Source organism: Impatiens glandulifera, chromosome 7, assembly GCF_907164915.1.
Source record: "Impatiens glandulifera chromosome 7, dImpGla2.1, whole genome shotgun sequence".
Lineage (NCBI taxonomy): Eukaryota > Viridiplantae > Streptophyta > Magnoliopsida > Ericales > Balsaminaceae > Impatiens > Impatiens glandulifera.
The window spans coordinates 21962906-21973658 of NC_061868.1; the positions used below are offsets into that span (position 1 = coordinate 21962906).

Genomic DNA, 10753 nt, shown 5'->3' on the forward strand with positions numbered 1-10753 from the left:
ATGATTAATTATAAAATATTATTACGATGCATTTAAAAATATTTAAAATTTTAGATTATATATAAAAAAAAAAATTTTAACTTTGGTATAAATCGATGTTTAATTTTTATTTAATTTTAAAAAAAATTATCATATAATTTACATAATTTCCTTTCACATATATAATTGATTATTGATCTTCTCAAGGTTATTAAACGTGTTTGCATCATCTCTTCCTCTTCTAATGTCGAGGTAATTAAGCATGTCGGCCATATCTCTTCCTCTTATGGTTATTACTTTCTTACTTATATAAATTTTGTTTTTATTATTTTTAATATGTTTATGTATGTGTCTCATTATTCTTCCTTACTTATAATGAAATTAAATTATCTTTAAAATGTTTAAAATTAGAATAAATTTAAATTATATTATTGGATACTTGGGTCGGATGTGGGTTGACCCGCCCATAAACTTAAAACGGTTAAAAATTAAATAAAAAATGGTATATGTATGTTTTGACTTGCAAACTAATAAAACATGTACAACCCTTTAACCAACTAGGCTAATAAGACTTTATATTTTAAATTCAACACTAAATTTGATGAACGCGAGATATTTTAACAATATAAGTTAACCAACTAATATATATATATATCGAATGATGCTTAATTATAAAATTGTCTGGATTGGTCAAGAGCTGTGGTTAATTTGAATATATATGTGAGAGTAAATGGAGACTTGTGTAAAATTGTGGGTTGACCCGACCATAAACTTTAAACTGTTAAAAATAAAATTAAAAATCGTATATGTATGTTTCAAACTTACAACCAAACAAAACAAATACAACCCTTTAACTAACTAGGCTAATAAGATTTTATATTTTAAATTCAACATCAAATTTGATGAACGCGGAACATTTTAAAAATATAAGTTCAACTTTTTAAATAACTAATATATATATATATAAAAATATAATGATGCTTAATTTCAAAAGTGTTCGGATTTCCAGGTCAATAATATAATAATAAGTAATATTAGACATTTTATTCAAAATCTAACTTAAAAATTATGTATACATACACAAAATTATAAAATTATTTTAAAATCATAAGTAGTCTAGCGATTTAAGTCTTAACATTTCATATTAATGACCATTGTTCGAATCCCTCTAAAAGAAGTAATTATTATATGTAAGTGCGTGAACATTGGTAGATGAAATAGAATTGAAAATGCTGGCTTGAGTAACGCAAATATTGATGAGAGAATTTAAGGTTTACCTATGGAGGAAATGTAGGCTTGAGTAACGCAAACATTGGTGAGAAACCTAAGGTTTTGTCTATGGAGGAAATGTTGGCTAGAGTAACCCAAACATTCGTGAGAAACCCTAAGGGTTCGTCCATGGAGGGAATATCGGCTTGAATAACACAAATATTGGTGATAAAAATACCTAAGGGTTTATGGCTAAAGGTGTTATCGAATGTTTAAAAATGCACCCTCGAATTTGGTTATTAAATAATCAAAATCATAATAGATATAAAAAAAATAAAAACTTAAATGAATTGGTTAGATGATTTTTTTAATATTATTATTTTTTCAAATAAGTAAATAATAATAAGTAATATTAGACCCTAGTAGAACTTTATATTTGATTGGTAATTTGATCCAAAATTCAATGTTTGAAGATTTATTTTATCGAAACTATTTTTATTTCTATCTAATTAATATTTTCAATTTATATGATTTTGGGTAAGATTATAAAAATAACAAAACAATCTTAAATAAAATGAGTGGATAAAAGTAAGTTTTGTCATATTTTTTAATAATTAGATAACAAAATATAGAATTAAATTATAAATTCACATTTTCAACGTCATTATTTTCTCAGTTTTTATATCATTACTCGTGCAAATATACGGGCTATATGCTAGTTAATATTACTTTAGTACTATATTTAATTCCATTCATTATGAATAAATTATTAATACTTTTTAAACTTAAATCATCAAATTAATATTATTGTTACTATCATTTTAATTTGTTAATTAATTACAAAATAAAATTAAAATATTTTCATTAATAATGCATTATTAATTATTCTGAATTTTCCAATTTATATATTAATAAAAACTATATTATATTATATTATATTATATTATATTATATTATATTATATTATATTATATTATATTATATTATATTATATTATATTATATTATATTATATTATATTATATTATATTATATTATATTATATTATATTATAGCCTTTAGACTATCCACAGCAGAGTAACAAATTTTTTAATTTAACACCCTGCTACATAGCTTAACACCTATTTTAACACTCACTTTTTAGCATATCCTACAGCAGAGTGTTATTCAAGGTATCAAAATTACTTTTTCACTTTCTCTCACTTCCACATCATTTATACATAATTTAATTTTTTTTAATCACAAACAATATTATTCATCATTTGGTAAATCAAACATACAAATATTATTTAAAACGAAGAAGAAAACAAACACTTTAAACATTGGTAATTTGTTTAGTGTTTTTAAAACTCTAATCGAGAGTTGTTCCAAATTTATTCCAAATGTGCATGATAAGATATTTCTTCAATTGAATATGTTGTGCTTTGTCACGTAGATCGACCATAGTATGAATATTTGATTGAGATCGGCCTTGAACATGCACTTGAAATTGAGGTAGCACTTCTCTTTGGACATTAACTGAGGAACTAGACCTAGAATTATTCGAACGTTCGAAGTCGATATTTTCCCAATTTCGTGAATACGAATCTCGTTCATCCTCCACAATCATATTATGTAAAATTATGCATACCCTCATTATTTTACCTAGGCCATCAATATTCCACATCCTAGCTGGTTGGCAAATAATAGCAAACCGTGCTTGGAGTACCCCGAATGCACGTTCTACATCCTTCATGCATGCTTCTTGTTGTTGTGCAAACAACTGCGCTTTGTCTCCTTGGGGCATTTGAATCGATTGGACAAAGATGGGCCATTTAGGATAGATTCCATCAACAAGATAGTATGCAAGATTGTATTGTCGACCATTCACAGTGAAGTTCACAGTAAGAGCTTCACCAGACTCAATGTCGTCAAAAATTGGTGACCTGTCTAATACATTAATATCGTTCAATGTTCCGGGCATGCCAAAAAAAGTATGCCATATCCACAAATCATAAGATGCCACTACCTCGAGGATAATTGTTGCTGTGCCCTTGTGTCCATTAGTAAACTTCCCTTGCCAAGCCTTAGGACAATTATTCCACTCCCAATGCATGCAATCAATACTTCCAATCATTCCAGGAAAACCGCGCTCTTATCCAACTTGGAGTAACCTCTACAAGTCTTCCCCATTTGGTCGTCTTAAGTATTCATCTTGAAACAAGGCAATTATTATTTCGCAAAAAATACGAGTGCACTCAAGTGTAGTGGTTTCTCTAATTTTCACATATTCATCACAAGCATCCCTGGCTACTCCATATGCAAGCATGCGCATGGCAACTATACACTTCTAGATCGGTGTCAATCCAAGCTTTCCTGTATTATTCCGCATTTGGGTGAATTAATGGTTGTAATTTGTTACGACTTCTACAATTCGGAGAAATAATTTCCTTCTCATACAAAATCTACGTCTAAATTGCATTTCAGTATAGTCGGCCATGAGCCTCTGATGGGCAGCTCCATGGTCCATGTTTATAGAATTTCTTTTACGTGATCAATTGTTTCGCCTTTGAAGCTCTTCGAGAAGTTCTTTTTGCCTTTTGAGTAAAGATTCCTCCAGCTCCCATTGTTGTTGAATCTCTTCGAGATTGAAAGGGTCTGGGGGAATATCCATATGATGATATGAAGAAAGGTGATACAAACAAGGATGATAATATGGTGGAAAATTTCAGAATTTTTTTGGTGTCCAAATGACACAATCCAAGTCTCTATTTATAAATCTCGAAAAATAAAAAATAATGATATATATATATATTTTTATCAATTATTATGCAAAAGTGTATTTAAAAAAGAAAACAAAAACAAAAAAGTAACCACCCGCGCTGCCATTTGGCACGCTGTGATTGGGCCACATCAAATTTGGTCCCGTATCAAAATTTGATACCCATATTTTAAAACTTAATTTTGATACTCTGCTGCACCATTTGATATTATGTTAACACCCATTTGATACCTTATTTGACACCCTACTGTGAATAGTCTTAAGGTGGCCTATGAGGGAGGTATAATCATATATAATATATAAATAATAACAAGTATAATATAAATATATATATTATATGTTTATAAAATGAATAATTTAAAAATATAAATTTCGTATGTTTTAAATGATGCTAATGTTTCTTCTTCTAATTGTAGATCCTCAATTAGAAATTTGACAAACCATTCCCAACTTGTTCGACTCTCTCCTTTAACCACAACCCATGCAAGCATGAATATGTGATCATTTGTATATCGACCAATAATATAAAGTAGTTCCTCATTACATGTAGTATTTAAAAAGCATCCATCGGCCCCAATTATTGTTCTACAATCGTTTATCCAACCACTCTTACATGCCTCAAAACACACAAATATTCTATGAAATTTTGTTTCACTCATGGTTTCATCATTTATGGTTTTAAGAATAAAAGTACCATTATTCATTGATTGCAATTCTTCTAAGTAGTTTTATAACTCACTAAAGTCTTTCTCAATGTCACATTCAAATTCGACTAAAACTATTCTTTTGGTTTTAGTCATCAACTAACAACTCACATCATGATTTAAAATCCTTCATACAAAGTTGTTGAAGAGTTTTTGTAGAAATGTATCTTTAGTTTAAAATTCTATTGTGAAATTTCATCTCAACATACTTTGTAGAGCAACATGTTCTTGTTATTAGAATAACAGCGGTGCTCGGGACAATAATTCTTTACTATCAACTTTTTTTACTTTTTTGTTTTGTCCTTGTAAAAAAATACCAAGAACATCAATCTTTGTTGCATTTTATCCTCATTTTGTAAAAGTCTTGTTTAATCCATTCTATACTAACTTTGAAATTACATGAATAATATTTTATAACATATTTTATCATTTGTTTTGATTCAAACATCATGTCTACAATGAAACTCCCTACACCCTGAACCGAAGGGTTGAATTTTAAATGAGAAGATTGTCATCTTTTTATTTGGTGAGATATTACATCATCATCAAGCTCATCCTAATCAATTTCTTTACTACCACCTCATAAATAACTCATGGGGTGACTTTCATCAAAATATTCAGAAACTTCATCTTCATATTTTTCAACATCCATATCACAAGTATAATCTAACTCAACTTCAACTTCCTTTTAATAAGAAGGGTCATATTTTTCATTCTCATCTTCAACTAAAAACTCACTTTCAACCTCATATTGATCCTTAAGATTGCATTGAATTGTGATATATTTGATACTTGTCTCAATTTCAATATCTTCTTCAAAATATTATTCTTCATCATTTTAAATCTTCACATTTTTTATTTCGTCTTTAATGGGCATGAGATGCTTCATTACCATAGAGGGATAGTAAGAAGACTTGATTGAATTCATAATCTTTGATTATAGAATCATCTTTTACTTTAAATAAATATCAACCTCAATGCACGTCTCAAAGAGCTTCAAGAAATGTTGTAAATGTTAATCATTATTAAAAGTCATTAATGGTTGATTTGGTGGACGATACCAAAACTCCAATTTTTCTTTATCCCTATATCGAGAGAAACTGGAAAGTTCTCTAATTCCCAAAAGTAAAATCAATCAACGTCTTTAATGGGCATGAGATGTTCTTTACCTTAGTTTACAACTTGAAGAAATCTGATAAACATAAAAAAATGTAATATTAGCTAACAAAAATTATAGGTGCTAATATAAATAAATTTTAAGACTATATAATTGATCTGGAATTTGAGAGTATTTTATTCGGAGTAACATTTGTATTCTTACAATGACAACCTTTAGAGTTTTCACCTAAAAAGTTCTTCATTTTTCCTAATATGTCGTATTTCCTTGAGTAAGTTTTTTAAACATTTTAATAAAAATGTGCATAATCATACTGATAAAAAAATATTTATTATCAATGTTAGTTTTATGTGGAGTACATATTCAAATACTCAAACTCTCTCATATTTGAACTGTGATTACAGGAAACATGATGCAAAAGATTATCTTGATGAACAATTAGACAATAAAATAAGTGCTAATCCAATTCATGCAATAAATAAGACATGATTCTTCTACGCTCATTAATAATATGAAATAATATACATGTCTTAAATAATTCTAATGATATGAAAAAATAACATACTGTATATATACAGACAGGAAATGGAAACAAAATATAAATGATATACAAAAATCTAAAAGAACTTATTTAATATTCATTAGTAATAGTGCTCTTCTTCTGGATTAAAAACTAGGTAGAATAAAAGTCATTATGTCCGTAAGATATGAAAAAATAACTTATTATAATATTCATTATCCATTAATATTAGTATTGTTCATCAAACAGAATTTAGTGATAATCAAATATAGAATATAATTTCAGTAAAAATGACTATATATATAAAATAGAGAACAAAAAAAAATGTTAAGGTTACTTGTGAGTTTCTAGATGATGAGAACATTGTATATTTCAAATCAATCTAAAAAGGAATAAGTAGAATATCCCTAATCGAAACCCTAAATCCAACATATATTAATCTAAACATAAATCAAACTAAACAACATTAACAAACGAATAAATTAAACATAATTCATAAAATTTAAACCTAAATTAAACCAAAATATAAATACATGAATCGTTGATTGTCTGATGAAGAATTTCTTGGAAATGAATAAAAAAAACAGATGAATAAAAAAAGGAACTTAAGAAGAAGATGTTTTGTATAGAGGAAAGAACTTGTTGAAAAATAATGACGTGATTGACATATAAAAATTAAATTAAAACATTTTAATTACACATCAATTAAAATAGATGCACTTAATGTCTGTTTAGTAAAAAGCCCATATGGCCAAAACTTTTATAGTTCGAGTCCCTTATCACACAAATCAAATTTTGAGCCCAAATGGTAATTTGGTCTTGTTTTGAATGCTTAGAATTTAGAGAAAATTATATTTATGTTATAAGTTTGGGGTTATATATGATTTTCTTTTCAATTTTGATTTTAAGACATCAATGTTATTAAACATGTCTGCCTCATCTCTTTCTCTTATGGTTTCAAGATTATTAAACATATCGACAACCTCTTCTAGTTATGGCTATGACTTTAATTCTTATTTAAATAATTTTATTATTTGTAATATGTTTATGTATATGTCTCATTATTCTTCCTTACTTATAATGAAATTAAATTATCTTTTTAATGTTTAAAATTAGGATAAATGTAAATTATCTTAACCCAAACAAAAATAAATTTTGTTAAGATTTTAGAAAAATAAGTTTGAATTTTTTTAAATATTAAAAATTTTATAGTAAAATTGACTATCAAGGATCGTAAAAAAAATGTAAAGAAATTAATTCCCAAACCACTATTTACAACGTCCATCAATCACTAATATTTATAAAAACAAATCTTTTTTTATATTAATATTTTTTATTACAAAATTAAAAAAAAAATATATAAAAAATTATCCATTATTTTAAATAGGCACACACAAATTTTATTGGACACATAATTATGCTTTTCTTAATATTGAAAAAAAATATTATTTGACTTTATTTTATAATATAAAAAAATTTATTTATATAATTCAAATTTAAATAATTATTATAATAAGATTAATATTATAATTACATAAATTTTATTTAAAATATATATATATATTGTTTGGTGTGAGTTTGATTCCAATCTATTCATAATATTTTTTTTTTAAAATTCATTTATTATTATTCTTAATATGACACATTACTAAAATTTTATTTTGATATTTTATTGATAAATAAATTTAATATATATATATATATAGTAAAAATAATATTATATTTTTACTAATATAAATTTAATAAAAAATAGATATATTTAAGTGTTGTGTTAAGTTGTGATACGTTATTTTTATAAATTGCATTGTTGATATAATTTGTATCATGGTCAACACACCGTCATTGTTTTTCTCTTATGTGTGTTATAAAAAGGATAATATGTTTTTTATTTAATCATTATTTTTATATTTTCAATTCACTCTTTTGTAAGATTGTAGATATCCTATTTTTACCCCTATTTATAATTAAAATTTGGACTTATAAAATAAAAATAGTATAAATCAAATAAACTTAAAATGAATATTAATTTTATAATTTATCATGTTTTGTAATTTTTAATTTTGCAGAAAAAAGAGATCACATGTCTAAATGGGACCTAGGACTTCAGCAAAGAGTAATGCGTGTTTTCCATTTGGATACTGTTTAATTCTCTCAATCCAAATTTGATTTTTTTGGGACTAAATAGAGTATAGAGTATAGAGTATAGAGTATAGAGTATAGAGTATAGAGTATAGAGTATAGAGTATAGAGTATAGAGTATAGAGTATAGAGTATAGAGGAGAGTAGAGTAGAGAAGAGAAGAGAAGAGAAGAGAAGAGAAGAGAAGAGAAGAGAAGAGAAGAGAAGACTCTGGACTTAAAGCATGGGGACAAGGAATAACATATGAGTGGTCTCTTCATTTTTTTGGATGACACACTCACATAAAATGATAATGAGTGAGGAGTCATGTTTCTTTGAGATCTATTTTCGATTGTTTCACTAGTGATACGATGAATTGATGAAGTTAAGTACTAGTTCTCTTCATTTCCTTTACATTTTTTTATGATTCAAAATCATTATAAGCATTTCATTAATAACAAGAAACCTTACTGTTTATTTGATTTATCTATGACTATTATTTTTTAATACAAGTAAAAAAATAGTTGATAGTTGTTTACTAATATCTATTTCAATTGGTATTATTTTTGCTTTACTCACTCTATTTAAGTATAATTTTTAGGATAAAGTTGGAGATGACAAGTGACTAAAATATCTCATCAAGTTGGTCTCATCGTTTGTGCTTTATATTCAATTTCATTTTTTAATTTTCACTAATATATAAATAAATAAAAATAAAACAGAATAAAAAATAATCAAAATATATATATATATATATATATATATATATATATATATATATATATATATATATATATATATATATATATATATATATATATATATATATATATATATATATATATATATATGTGTATGTATGAGATAATAAATCTCTATTATATACATATAATCATATATAATATATAAATAATAACAAATATAATATATATATATATATATATTTATTATATGTATAAAATGAATATAGATGATGAAATTTGACGAAATGACCCTACACACAGGGACTAAAATGAGCTAGTGAACAACGCATAATTTTAAATGCGCTGGTGACCACTTCAAATTTTTTTGACGAAATTGTCTACATTGTGAGACGCAATCGTCGGTTGCGTCTCACAACCAGATGCCCTGTGAAAAGTTCACAATGCCCTCTGAAAAGTCCACAATCGCGAGATGTAACCCCTGTTGCGAGAAGTAACCGACATTCGTAAGACGCAACCGGCAATCGCGAGACGTATTTTTTTTTTGAAAAGTCCACAAAAAAAAAATTGCATCTCGCGATTTCCAATTACGTCTCGCGTATGCCGGTTGCTTCTCGCAACTTAGCTTACGTTTCGCGATTGTGAACTTTTTATATGGCATCCGGTTGTGTCTCGCAACCGATAGTTGCATCTCGCGACATGGGAAATGTCGTCAAAAAAATATGATGTAGTCTCCAGCGCATTTAAAATTATGCTCTGGTCACCCGCTCATTTACCCTATTATGAGGGTCATTTCGTCAAATTTCCCTATACAAGGCATAATATATGATTAATAAAAACTATAATATATATATATATATATATATATATATATATATATATATATATATATATATATATATATATATATATATATGCGTTGTGAAGTATGAACCTAACAGGCGTGGGTAATATTAGGTTACCATTTCTTTAATTTTTTTAAGTGTTCCTAATTTATATATCTATACATTTATTCACTTTTTTTTATAAAAACAAAGAAAACAAAATACATATATTAATATATTATGTGATATACAAGCTAAAATAGTCATAGTAAAATATATGATCATCATTATGCCTTTCAATAATATAAAATGTTTATTTATATATAAATAAAAATACAAAAATATACTTCTTAATTTTTTCTACCCCTTCTCTTTTAAAAATTAGGAGGTAAAATCAAAGGTAAGCACTAGTTATTATCTTTGTAAAATCGAATAACTAGTCAGCCTTACTCAATGTAACACTTGAGTAAACACAAGAACTTTTAGAGAGAAACTAAATATATTGATAGAATACTTGGTGATTTTACATTGTGAGCTAAAACTATTTATATGACCCTTTAGTAAGCTACAAGTAAAGAAACTATGACTAGTAAAACATTAAATGTAATATTGAATATGAGAAATGTAATAGGTTGAGTGTAGGAAATAGGTTGAGTGTGACAGTGGTAACTGTTTGGAAGCGCACTATGACATTCTCCCCCACTCAATTTGCGACGTCCTCGTCGCGTCCTTCTTGTAGGCCTGGATGATGTGTTTGAAATTCCATAACACTAATTCATTTTACCAACTTGCCTTGCTTTCTAGTAACCCCTTCCACATAA

The 10753-nt window shown here is 26.5% G+C and overlaps 1 pseudogene; it reads right to left on the reverse strand.

Moving 5' to 3' along the window:
- Nucleotides 1–2538: 2538 nt before the first annotated feature.
- LOC124909620 lies at nucleotides 2539–3696 on the reverse strand (annotated as a pseudogene).
- Nucleotides 3697–10753: the final 7057 nt, after the last annotated feature.